Genomic DNA, 13,448 nt, shown 5'->3' with positions numbered 1-13,448 from the left:
CCTAAAACGAATCAGGCTCTGGCCACACAGACCTACATCATCTGAATTCCAGATCTCATAATATGTCTTCTATTGTTAAAATATGTTAAAGTGAAGAAATACAGCCCGTATCAATATTTCTCATAATACCAGTATGGTTACCACCACTCTAAAAACACCTGGAGCTGTTCGATTTACAGACAAGATTTTTACATATGTCACAATTCTATTGATTTTCAGCCTTTGACTGGCATTGATGCTCTCCTAAACAAGTCACACTTTTCTACTCCAGCTCAATCAAGAGATGTATTTTTCAGAGTGTATGTCTTTATGGCTTCCTGCATTCAGAAAGGACTGCTCAGCCCAGCCTGGCCAAGGCAGATACATCAGTGCATCCCAGGTCAGGCTCAGTGAGTCCAGAAGCAGCACCATTATTCTCAGCCACGTGGCTGGGAGAGACTTTAATTTATTTTTTTGTTTAAAGTACAAAAGCCTGTTTGGCTTGAGTCAGCCTACTTCATTCAGCTGCATAGTTCCTTTATTTAAAGCCTAAAGACTTCGTGTCATGGTAGACACTTTGGCAGACATTTCATTTCCTCTGCCCTGTAGCAGCTCTTTTTGAGAACACAATAGCAGAACTCCCTCAAACTCAATTTATACTGCAGATATATCCGCCCTTCAAAAGCTCCAAAGGGCACCTCTCTCCTCTAAACCCTCTCATTTCACTTAGGTTCATGAAACAAGGGGTCACCACCAGCAGCTGTTCCTGCCCAAGTTTTTATTTGCCACCACCACATCCCAGCATCCCCGAACAGTGTAAAGGGCATGAGGGTAGGAGCATCAGGAGGCAGCAGCCGCACAATACCATATCACTGATGGCACTGGCCAAGCAGAATGGCCAGTCCTCTGCCCACTGGGGCCCACGGCCACAATGGTGCCACTGGCTGAGGGCAGCAGGAACTGAAATCAGATACTCATCACCTCAATGGGACCTTGTGCCAGCATCATGTTCACAGAAAAAGTCCAGGGAAATAAACAGCAAACTCACTTGATAAATATACGTTTCTCGTGTAACTGACTCCATTTATAATTGCTTTAATGAAGCAGCAGCCAACTCCCTGCTGTGAAATCTGAGGACATGGGCACCCCTCTCCCTGCTGCACAGCAAAGCACTGTGTGCCACAAGGAAGAGTCAGGCCCCGTGGGGTTAGATGTATATTTTAACTAATTCCCTCTCTGATGGGAATGTCATCATTCATGAGGAATACTAATTTTAGTTTGTCCCTAAACAGTTGGTTTCAGTTCTGTTTTCCCCGAATGCTAATGGGGAGAGAAAAAAAAAATTAAAAAAAAAGCTGGAAGCTGCTCTTAGTTTCCATGTGAGGAAAGTAAGTAAAGCCAGAAAATAGTACCAGGGCCCTGGGGAGTTGTACAGAGCCAGGTGACTCGCTGGGCAGTGTTCTGCTGCTGGGACATCTGCATCCCTGATCACCCCCTGTGCTGGTCACACTGGGAGACCTCTCACTGGAACACATCTGCTTTTAGTCAGACTATGGCAGAAACTGCAACACTGCAACACCACACCTCTCTGCAGGTTCTGAGAGTACCTTGGGGTGGCTGGAGATGGCACTGTGAGTTGCTACTCCATCAGAGTGTGCATAGTGCTGGTATGGGTGTGAGGCTGCACAGGGCACCTGCTGGTCCTTCACATAGTAACAAAAAATTGGGGAAATCCAGCTGCTGCCAAGCACCTTTTGAGTTCAAACTGAGTGTGCCAATAACTGCAAAGGCTATGTCTTTGGGAAACTGATGAGGCCATGCCCCAAATTGCTCAAGGCAGAGGCTCAGGGAGCACCTACATGGCCTTCTGCCCCATCCCATGGGAGAAGTGCTCCACATGTGCAGAGCAAGCATTTTGTGTATAGGGGTCAGAGAAGCACAGGCCTAAGGAAATGCCTTTTAAAAAAACTAGATTTGTCACAGGGCAAGGAAGCATTGCTGTGAAACCTCTCCTGTAGGATGAGTTAGAGCCCTGCAATCCAGGGACACAAGCAGAAAGTGGACCTTAGTCCCTGTCTCGTGTACTCTGAGCAGGATTACAGGCATGGTAATACTGGATAAGAAGATGGCAACCAGCTACTTTCACATAACGTAAACCTGATTCCCTCTGATTCCCTCCCTGGCCTAGGAAGGGAACCTGAGAAGATGAGCTGAGATGTGGGACATACAGCTGGGGAGTTAAATCCAAGCATGTAACAATGAACAGTGCATGGTCTCAGTGGCGAAGAACCTGGCAGCAAGCCCCTCAGTCAGCATGGACTCACCAAACTTAAAGAACCTTCAGGATGTTGCTGTGAAAACAAGAGAACCCAGAATCCTCCAGGCAGCATTTGGTTTCCAGTGAACCCCACTGCTTGGATACGGCTAAGCACCTTTGAGATCCCAAGTCTCATTACCTACAAGTTGTTAGGCTATGAGAGCAGGAAGGGGAGCACGGTGCTGGCATGAAGCTGCCCTTGCTCCCCACCACCCTTCCCTTCTCAAATGCATTTCTACATGGCCTTATCCACAGAAGAAACCCAACCACAACAGAGGTTCTACAGCAGTGAAAACATCAAGGAACAGATTAATGGCTACTGCCTATCATTGTTCAGGTTCCAATTTTCATTGCCTTGGCATGCTCCCTAATGTCATATAAAGCCGAGTTAACTGAGACATGAGGCTGCTGATATTATTTTGGCTGCTGCTGCAAGGGTGCTAACCAAGAGAGCAGCCTTCCCAGAGAAAAGTTGTCATGCTAAGAAACAAGTTGGTGCTTCTTAACCACAAAACCACTTGGTTCCTATTTTATTTCTCCAGAAGGTCAATGAGCTGAAATAGTTGGCGGTACAATCAACTGGTTGTCTGCTGAAACTATGTGACCCAGCCACCAGACACAGTACTTAATCTTACCGTATTGGATTCACTAGAAATCTGTGGCTTGTAAGATTGGAGAGTTTTTGCTTTAGCCTTGTGTGTTTGCTGGATTGGCAAACCCCTGGACCGCCACTCCAGCTGCAGATCCAAATGGCCCCAGCATCAGTCCCTTCAACCACTCACCCACACCATCCACAGGCTGGCACAGCCAGGCTAAGAACTGCAGCAACGATGGAGCCACGCTGATGGCAGCAAGCCAAGGCAGCTGCTGTAGGAGCCAGCAATGCTGGGAGAGCCAACTGCTCGATTACACTGAGAGTCAGTGACGAACTCTGCGCACCAAGGGCTTGTAGAGAAAAGGTGCTTATAGGAATTAGGAGCTCATCCCTACTATTAACATCAGGAGAGCTCTGCCCTTGACAGGAGGGACTTGGGAGGTCACAGCAGGCCAAGGATGCGCTGGGAGGGTTCGAGCTGGGACGCTCAACACAACTGATGGCATTCACATGGCCAGTGGCACTGCAAGCTGGCAGCTTGGGAAACCAGTAGCATGGAGATGATCCTCCCAAAACTAAAAGCTGTCTCAGCAGCAGTGATACAGACTCTGCCTGCCAGTGTCTTAAATAATTCTGAAAAGATAATGTGGTTTTTTTTCAATTGCATGGAATTTGTAAGTTTGCAAGTATCTCTTAGAAGCACACCAAGAATCCTATTACATACACTGACTGAAATATGATCATGTCAAGCATAGTAAGGGGAGGCAAAGATTTTCACCCCTGCGCAGTTACATTTGTAGCTGGGAGTTCTTTGGTTTTTAATAGCTGATAACCTTCTAGAGGAGCTGATTCAGGACCATACACCACACAATATAGTACACACTGCTCTCTGCAATACACATCTTTTAAGAATTTGTGCAAGGAGCTTACTAAAAGGCCAATCAGAAAATATCATCAGTGACAGTCACATACAAACCTCCTGACAGACTTTTTTACCCTGATCAGATCTGCCAGCAGCTGTTTTTAATAAGTACGGGGCAACGAAGGGCCTGCTATAAAGTTTTTATGCGTTTTTACTTACCAGTGTTCAATATTCTCTACATCAAATTCTGTGATGAGGTAAACTTCTGCAATTTGTGGAGACAAGAATTGTCCATAGACAACCCCTGCTTGCAGGAGCTGGCCATCCCACCAAAGCCAACGGCCCCAACTAACATGTTTTGTGTTCAACCAGGAAGCAGCTGGTCTGGGGTTCATGAAAGTTCCCACAACAAAGCTGCAGTGGAAGGGCAAGCAGAGACACACACACGACTTGAGCACCCTTTATCCAGATCACAGCACATGAAGTTCCCAGAACAGGCCTGTCCAGAAACAAACCTTGGCAGCTACTGTGTCAAGTGTCAGGAAAGGAATAGTGCACATGATGTAACCTAACCAGAGGCTGAAATAAACTGCATAATGTAGAAGAACGCACATGTGTTGCTGTTAATCTACCTTAAGTACGAAAGTTGACCTGCAGATCACCAAACAGATCAGCCTTACCTCCCCCATCTCTTTAGCAGGGGTCCTGCATGCCACTGGAGTCATTCAGTGTGACTGCAGCAAGGAAGGCAGATGGCCCAGCAGACGTTAGGCCATTGTGAACTCTCCCTTTCTCCTCTCCTGCAAGTGGCCAGCCTACAGAAAGGTGGTGTAGGTCCTCCTGCACCAGCTCCCTTCTAGCTTTGGATGCAAAGGGATGGAAGGAGTTGTGGTTTCACCACAGCAGATTTTAACCACTATCTGAGTTGTCCAGATGCTGCAGGTAAGGACAGCATGCAGGATGCTGGGTAAATAGCTGCAGTTACAATCAGCTCTCCAAATACTTGTCACCAACAGACCTTGCTACAGGAAAGAACTTGACCCACTGCATGCATAAAAATGTGCACAGACTTGCATAAGATGTGATTAAATTAGAACTAATGTAAACATTAGCCAAGGGGTCTTTATGAGATTAAAAAGCCCATGAAGTTGCTACATCTAATTATGGATGTTGTTAGAAGAGGGCACATACAATACTGACGTCAGTACAAGTACAACTAAAGAGCCAGTAGTGCAAACACTACTTCTTGTTGATCTCTGAAAAGTGAGAAGCCTCTGTTTTCTTCCTGTGTAACAGTAAAAAGTCTCTCTCTCATTGACCAGAATTTCAGGTCATTTTCTTGAATTACAGATGGAGGAATTGTACCCACGGTATTAGCTTGTAGGCAGTCTTTCATTATAAAGTGCTTGCCACACTGATCTAACAGTGGAAACTCATGATTATCCTATGTCGAACAGACATTAACATGAGTACATATCCTCGGTGGAGTGGAGAGTTCAGCCGAGGCTCAATTTCACAAAAACAAACATCCAAATGTTCTTAGCATTGGACCTAATCCAAATCAGCCCCTCAAAAGACTCAATTAGAGAAATGAGCAGAAGAGGCAGTGTACAAGGTGCTGCTGAGGTGGGCATCTCTGGGTAGGCAGTCAGGCAGCAGGGAACGGTGTCCTGGAGGTGGTGGTGGTAAGGCTTAGGTTCTGGAAAGCCATGGAGAACTGTTGCCTGGGCTGTCAACATGCAGGCTTACTCCTCAGGACAAAACTACTGAGGATGAAGAAAGTCCATACTAAAATGTCAGTGTGATACTATTGAAAACACTGATTAGACAAAAAGACCTTTTCCCTCTTTGACAGAAAACTAGAATACTGGTCTATAGCTTTCATAGTTGATCTGCTTTAGCAAAGCAGAAGTTCATCCTTAGAAAAATCCAGAAAATAAACATTTGTAGTTTGACCACAAAAAAAATTATCTATTGACAGAAAAAAAAAGAAAAAAAGAATTAAAAAAAAAAAAAAAGGACAAAAAAAATCTAAGTTCTTCCACAATACAGCCTTTCTTCCTCTTTCCAACCACCATCCCCAGCAACAATGGAAATTACTGGCTCCAGTTCGAACAGCTGATGAAAATCATACAAGTTGTGGCAGCAAACACATCCTGAGGTTTGCGATGCTGCCTTCATGACGCTCATGACTGATTCAGCTTTCCAAGCTGCTGGTCAGCATCTGGGCCCTGTGTGCATTCCTGGATGGAGCACAGCAGCAGCCTGGCTGGCCTGGGCACTTCTCTGGGATAGCCTGATAGAAGAATATTCTTCTATTCTGTCATTAGTGAGACAACTAATGACTAATATACAGCTCTGGCTGCAAATCCATCACTTCCCCATATGATGGCTCTCTCCCAGTCTGTAGAGTATAGTTTCAACACTTACAAGCACTTTGATATTCTGCAGCAATGACACATAGTAATCAAAGTGTCTTCCTCTCACTCAGTACCACTCATTCAGTGAAACATCAGGATAGGTCTGACCCACATGAGCCATGTAATCACAAACCCTGTTTCACCCTCACATGGGAGCACACCACCACCAGTAGCCCCTCTCTGGCTAGTGGCAGGACTGGGCCAGGGACACTCAGCCTTATCCAAGAGGAAAAAGGTGGAGAGGTGCCGCAGGCCTCAGCCATAACGCCCAGCATGTCAGGACACATCACACCAGCTGGCTGAGCAAATTGTCTGCCCACAAAACCCATGACTGCTCACAGCATCTTCCCATGTGAGCCACAGCAGCCCCACAACTGGGGCACGAACTGCTGGAGGGGCAAGAGGAGGCACAGCCCCACATTCAGATATATAGGCCCCACCAAGCACTTTCTGTGGCCTAGTGTTGCGAAATGAGTGGGTGGTAAGCAGGCCAACTTCCCTGCAGCCATGGGGCCATCTGTCCCATCCTCCTTGCACAAGATGCAGGGTGCCAGGGTCACGCAGATGGGCCAGAAGCAAGAGCTGTGCTTGTACGGCAATGGCAAAAGCAGAGTTTGGGAAAAGCAAGTTGGTGCAAGTATAAACACAGCCGGGGAGAAAGAACTTCCCCAGGGTCACAGATACATATTGCAGTGGTTTGGGACATGTAATTTCCTTGCAGTATAATATTTGATAGTATCACATTAACATTCCTTTCTCTAGTAAAATGTGCTATTCTAGCATGTTTTGACATGAGCTCGGGGTTCTGGCCAAGGTCCATTTTCATGGTGATGCCATGCTGTGGCTGCTCACAGCAACTACATTGCATGCACTCCTTGCCTCAGAAAAAACCTTTTGTTTCGAAACAAAAAGATTCCAAAATACACACTTCAGCCTGTGACCCAGGAGATGTACATTCACACCAGTGCAAGGGAGCTGAAGAATTCCCCTCTGCTGTACCTGAGGGTAAAGTGCTAAAATTCAGTGGTGGCTGGAGGAAGGAAGAGGCTGGCCAGTGCAGAGCTTGGGCACTCTCTATGACAAAACACACGGCTGTGGTGTCTGCCAACTGGTGTTCTGTCGGTTTTGCCCCAAGTTAAAATATTTCTTCCAAAAGCCATTTATGTAAAAGCAAAACAAATGAGAGTGCTCTAAGGCAAGCACCAAGGCAGTGTTCTGGGTGACTGTGTTTGTGAAGACACTCAGCTGCACAGGGCAGACTTGTGGGTACTGTGGCATTTGAGATGCTTCTGCAGCATCTCTTAGCCTCAGCCATGCAATGCAGAGGACTGCCAGTCCCAGCTTGGTCAGTCTCTCCAGTAAAGGCCACAGCAGTAAGAGTTTTCCTTCAGATTTGCACAGCTTTCCACTCCTTCTACTGTTCCTCAAAGAGTAGCACTCCAAATCCCCAGAACAGTGAAAGCTACATTGGTTTTGCTCCACTAGCATGTTTCTGCCATGCTACCCCTTGTTCCCTCCCTCAAAGTCTGTCTGACTGACAAGCCCTGAAAAACTCAGCCTTCAGCATGAACTGAAGGAAAGAAGCCCTAACTCATCACGGGAAAGCAGTGATCAAGGATCCCAGAATCATACAATATTTGAGATTAGAAAGAACCTCTAGATCCATTTGATGCAACATCTGCCCAAGCAAGGACACTCAGAGCAAGGTGTCCAAGACCATGTCCAGAGGATGATGAAGATTTCCAAGGAAGAAATTCCACAGCCTCTCTGAGCAGATTGTTTTCCATTGTTTACACACCACAGAAGTGCTTCCTGACAGTTAGTGGGAACTCCTATGTTTCAGTTTAAGCCCATTGCCTCTTACCTTAGCACTAACCACCACTGACAGGAGCCTGGCTTCATCTTTGCACCTTCCCTTCAGGTATTTATGTACATTGGTAAAATTCCCCTCTAAGACTCTCCAGGCCGAACAGTCTCAGCTCTCTCAGTCTCTCCTCACAAGAGAGGTACTTCAGGCCCTTCATCTTCATGGCTCTTCACTGGGTTCTCTCCAGTATGCGCATGCCTCTTTTTGCTCCAGGCTCCTGACACAAAGTCAAAACATGAGCACTTATCAGAAGTTGGTACCCTGCACTCCTGATTCACTGCATTACAGTAACTACCAGCTTCCATCCTCACCACAGTCCATTCCCAAAACTGCCAGTGGCCAGCCAGCATCTCCCTGTGAGCTCATGGGATGGGAAGCAGCAGCCCCTCAGAGGCCCTTCATGCAGCTCACTCACCCCAAGAAAGTTACCAGAGTGCTGCACACTCGGGATGTGGAGTGGAAGTAGTAGCTTGATTCCAGAATCTGGTCAGCCTCCAAGTTGAGGCAAGGACAAGTGTCAGCGACCTTTGTAATATTCCAAGAACTGAAATCCCTCCGGTCCCCTCTGCTCACTGGAGAAATGGCAATCTTCACCCAGGGGAGAAAAAAAAAAACATTAATCTCTGCATTTGTTCCCCGTGTTCCTTATTTTATATTTTACAAACCGATGCCAACTTTCAGTCATTGAATTCAGACACAGCAACAATGGCTGATTACATTTTCCATCCAAAAGTTTTCCCACAAGTGCAAGCATTAATTCAGAGCATGCTTTTTGCAAGAGAAACTGTCGTGAAGCATCACAGGCCCAAATATTCAGCTGGTAGGGATGGAGCTTCTTCACTGCTGCTGGTCAAGCTGCACCAGTTTGCATCAGTTTACATCACTGGAGGCCTTCACCCAGTGCTGTAATAGCACTGCTGGACAGCCAGGATGCTGTGTTAGGCCAACGGGATTTATGGCCATTTTAAATTGAATCGACATTATCACGCAGATCAGTAAGCTTCTGTTTTATTGGACTGCAAGCAGCTGAGTACTTTTCCACTCTTTTTCGCTCCTGCTATCAGAAATCATGGGTTAGTCGATAACCACATTCTTCCGAGATGAGTTTGCCAGCGCACTGAAGGAGATCTGCTCACACTGGGAGGCATTGTTTCCCAGGCTATTCCAAACAATACAGAAAACACTGTGTTCTCATTTGAGTACTATGAAGAAAGAGCTCAGTTGATGGGCTTTTAAAGAACTAGCATGTGCAATTCTATAAACCATACCCTTTAAAAATAATACCTCTTTCTCTCACACAGAACTAAATCACTGACCGCTTACGGACTGGATCCAGCATCAGAAATACGGACAAGTTTTGGACGGACTTTCCGCACAACAGAAATAAATGCTTCATTCCCTGTAGAAAATGCATAAATAAATAAATAAAAGCAGAGACGACACTAACAATTGAGGCTACTTCACCCTGGTTAGAAAAGCGTAATGGCAAATTCATTGAAATAAAGCAGGATCAAGATGTCTGAGACAAGACCTTGCCCTGAGTTAACTCCTGCCTCAGAGACCTTGCCTGTGAGAGAGTCAGGAGCACAGTGTCAATCCATATGTACCACTCTGTATCAGCTCTGCCAACCAGGTCAAAGGCAGTGTTTCAGACACTGACTTGGCAGCGATGCTGTAAATAGCAACAGTGCGTGCATATATGCCCCTACATAGCATTCTCCATGAGGAGCAGCACAAACATGCCCTGGTTCTGAGGTGGCCCTGCAAACCAGCCATATCCCAGTGAAAAACAAAGTGGGCAGGCTCACCTGTTTGCCATACTGAGCCAGACAGTAAGAAGTGGGCAGACTCCTTGTTGCTCAAATTAGAAATGAACAGCTCTGTTTATGTGCTTTTTGCCCTTAGTTATAGCTCGCACAAGGGATCTCAGTGTCGAGGATTGGCTCACTCAGAGCAATCATTTGGTTTTGCATCAGTTCTTACCTTGCCATTTACCCACTGAGCACAACAGATTTCTTTTAGCTCTAAGGGAAGCCGGATCAGGCCAGAAAACAAGAGCAGCAATTTTCCCAGTAAGAGTCCAGCAGAGTCCAACAATAAACCAGCTTTTAATGAAGCACCACAGAATGAACACGTGAAACAAAGATATCCATTTTCCATAATGAGAGCTTGAACAATTTCACCTACATCCTTCAAGGAGCAGGAGGATTTAGAATCACAGTTGTATTTCTGTCTGCTTCCCTCACTCCTTCTTATATGCAAGAACCCCAGAGAAGCCCAAAGGAGGGGAGTGGGCAGATGTCTTCACTGGACTGCAGCTGCCTGGCAAAGCCCAGCTGATCAGGATCCTACTATTATTTCTGCAGGAATCTGTGCCCTAAAGAGTAATTCCAAGGAAAGCCTCCAGGCTGGATCCCAGCCAGGCTTCACGTTGCAGTGTTAAAGGGGCAAGTTCAGTTCAGGGTGGGGACCTTTTTGCTTTGCTTTGAGTTTAAATCTGGAGTAGTTTGCACTGCACAACTGTTTGAACCCACATGCTGCAGTGAGAAGAGGATGAAATAGAGTAAGGTAGTGGAGAAGTAACAGAAATCCAGCAGTAAAGTAGCAGACGGGTTCCAGCAGAGGTAAGTTACTTGAAAAGCACTTCTGCATGTTTGTGGCAACAGAACCAGGTCTCAGAATAACATTAATGTTGACACCGTGCAGCACAGGAGCTGCTGGAGCACAGGGGGACACAGTCAGGAACAGAAGGTGACTGTCAGCTGCAGCTCCTTCTTTTCTTTACAGACTGACAGCTGCTGCACAACTCAAGTGGGCAAAGTGTCCCCATACTGTGTCACTCACAAATGACAAGGGGTGCAAGGAGGGACAGCTGAGATACATGTGTCTGAAGGAGGGAGATGCTGAGATACAACGTTATGCAGAGCACGGAGTATCTTCAGTTTGCAAATAGACCTTACTGCTCTCAGCCAACAGAAGACTTCAGTGGGACTTTAGTTGGGCCCAAAGCCAGGAATAAGTAGATAATACTCAGTAAATTCCTACAGCACGTCAGCCTAGTTTTTATGTAAAGCATTGTGAGTATTCATTAAAAAAAAAAAAAAAAAAAAAAAAGAAAAATCACCAGAAGATCAGAAGAACAAGAAGTATTCTGCCCCAAAAAAAGGGTTTAGATTTTTTCATGAGGCTCATTCAAGGTGGAAAGTCTAGAAAAACTTTGGAAAAAGTTCAAAGAAATACTAGATTGATAAAAAGTCTTGGCAAGCATGAGAAACAAAGGAACTGAATTGCTGGAGGAGAAATGGCTGCTGGGGCGGAGATAGAAGAAGCAACATACACAGACACACAAAGGAAGAAAAAAAAAAAAAGAGAGAAAAAAAAGACCATTCTTGCACTGTGAGCGTGAAAGAGAACCACAGTCATCACTTACAATCCATTCACATTACACTGCAAAGCAAAAATATTCCTCCTGGTGAAATGCAGCAGCTAGCTGCCTCCCTTCAGAGGCCATGCAGGATCCCACCCTCTTACTGCCAGGCAGAACCCTGAGCCCCAGTATCAGAGAGAAGCACCTGCAAACACAGCCACGGTGTCTGGGGGGGGCATCTTTAGCCTACACGCTGCCAGGGGCCATCACCCACAGGGAGATGTGTGCCCCAAACTTGGCACCCTGATCCCTTCTGCAAAGGAACTCAGATGCATGCCTGAGGGATGGAGCATATTTTAACCCATTCTAGCTGCCTGTCAGGCAAATACAAGCCAAATCTCTAACACACCACGTGATATTAAATTACAGCCAGAGCCTGCTAGAGGCTGGGAATTCTGCTTCTCACCAACTCTGAGCCAAGTATGCTTGAGCTAATGCCAGAAGTGAAAGTCCCTGTCCCACCTCTTCCACTGGCTTTGTTACTCATCAAGCCTGCAAACATACAAGTGTTAACCCGAAGTAAATTAAATTCACTTGGGTTTTGTTGTGGTGGTTTTGTTAGTTCTCCGACAATTCATCTCCCTGAGGATGTCCAAATCAGCAAGGGAAGAAAAAGGGATGCACCACCAAGAGAAAAGGCACTCTTTGCCTGCAGCTTCATTATCAGTTTTCTGAAAGAGCAGAAAGAAAGGTGAAAAACAGAGTTGGCCACATAGACATTAATGCCAGAACAAGGCAAGCAGGGCAAGTTGGTGAGATGGAGGTGTGGAACACAACTGCAGCTTCTCAGGAAAACTAAGTCACCAGGCCACAAGGCTGTGGCCACACAACCACCCTTATGGTGACCTCGGCCAACATCCTGGGAGGTGAGAAGGAAATCTAGGCACCTCCAGAAAGGGAGAGAACCAAACCAAACATGTTTACTCTTACTCACAGAAGGGAATCATTCTCTACAATACTAGTGAGGCAAAGGAGCAGGTTACCCTGAGAGGTGGGAGAGGAGTTTGATTAGATTGATGTTTAAAAGTTGCTTCCAACTTGAACAATTACATTATTCTATGCTTCTATGATCTCAGGAGACTTGAACATCCATCAGTGCCAGCAGAGCCAAGAGACCAGCAGGTGCTGGCATGGTAGCATGGCACCCTCAACATGTGACACAATGAGCAGTTTTGTACACAAAAGGCAGGACAAAAACACTGCAGATCATTTCCATGCCATCTCAGGATAGCCTTGTTAGAGCAATACCACAGTGGATAAAAACCTTGGGCATTTTTCATAGCAAAGGTCATAGCAAAAGCTAATCCAAATCACCATCATCAGGAAATAAGTTCTCTGTTCATAGGACCAATATCTCTTCATTTCCTCTGTGTACCGTGGATAGAGTTAGCTGGTACTTTGCGATAGCACAGGTGGCTTGACAACAATGAAGTGTTCATCTCAAGCTGACATACAGCTGGAAGAAGAAAAATATACTGGCAATCACTGCACAATCTAGACATACGTATAGCCCAAACAAAGATCCTGTTTTCCTCCTTAATCTATACTAACACTGTATCTGAGACTAAGGAAGTCTAGCAGCTAATGAAGCCTAACCACAGGGGAGGGAAAAAGACTTTAAACAGAATTTATATTTTGAAGTCTGAATGATATGCTATCTCTAAAACACAAACAACTCTTTTTTTTTTTTTTAAGTTCTGCTTTGATTTATGTCCAGCCAAACACATTAGGCCCAGGTTTTAGGCCTGGAGGAGTCCAAACCAGAAGCTGGCTGAGGAGCTCCTTACAAAGAGAGGAGCAGCTGAATCGCCAGGCAAGTTTTGGCAGCACTGGACAAAGGGAGGGAGGGGGCAGGACATCCTTTAGTTGCAGCCTGGGGGACGATAACCTCGCTCAACATCGGCATTGCACCAACAGAGCCACAGGTGAGCACTCCCTGCGCACCCACGCCGCTGAGGGAAAGAAACCTTTCACCCAAGCA

The 13,448-nt window shown here is 45.9% G+C and overlaps 2 long non-coding RNA genes across 6 annotated transcripts in view; both read right to left on the bottom strand.

Annotated features, from left to right (window-relative positions):
- The window catches only part of LOC104909825 (uncharacterized), a 145,528-nt gene that overhangs the window by 73,989 nt on the left and 58,091 nt on the right, over positions 1 to 13,448 (bottom strand). The gene's annotated exons all lie outside the window — the stretch shown is intronic.
- The window catches only part of LOC104909842 (uncharacterized), a 50,458-nt gene that overhangs the window by 29,077 nt on the left and 7,933 nt on the right, over positions 1 to 13,448 (bottom strand). Inside the window, exons 1-3 of one of the 3 annotated variants that reach the window (XR_014882244.1) lie at positions 9,357 to 12,988; positions 8,456 to 8,628; positions 8,038 to 8,257 (exon numbers count right to left, since the gene is read on the bottom strand). The exons of 1 other annotated variant lie outside the window; for it this stretch is intronic. This is a non-coding gene — a long non-coding RNA (uncharacterized LOC104909842). Of the gene's footprint in view, positions 1 to 8,037; positions 8,258 to 8,455; positions 9,041 to 9,356; positions 12,989 to 13,448 lie in introns of those variants that run through there. One more of the 3 variants, XR_014882243.1, reaches the window with a different exon arrangement.

This window comes from Meleagris gallopavo, chromosome 1 (genome assembly GCF_905368555.1).
Source record: "Meleagris gallopavo chromosome 1, MGAL_WU_HG_1.1, whole genome shotgun sequence".
Lineage (NCBI taxonomy): Eukaryota > Metazoa > Chordata > Aves > Galliformes > Phasianidae > Meleagris > Meleagris gallopavo.
Note: the sequence above shows the minus strand (reverse complement) of the source record. Positions and strands in the feature narration are given on the sequence as shown.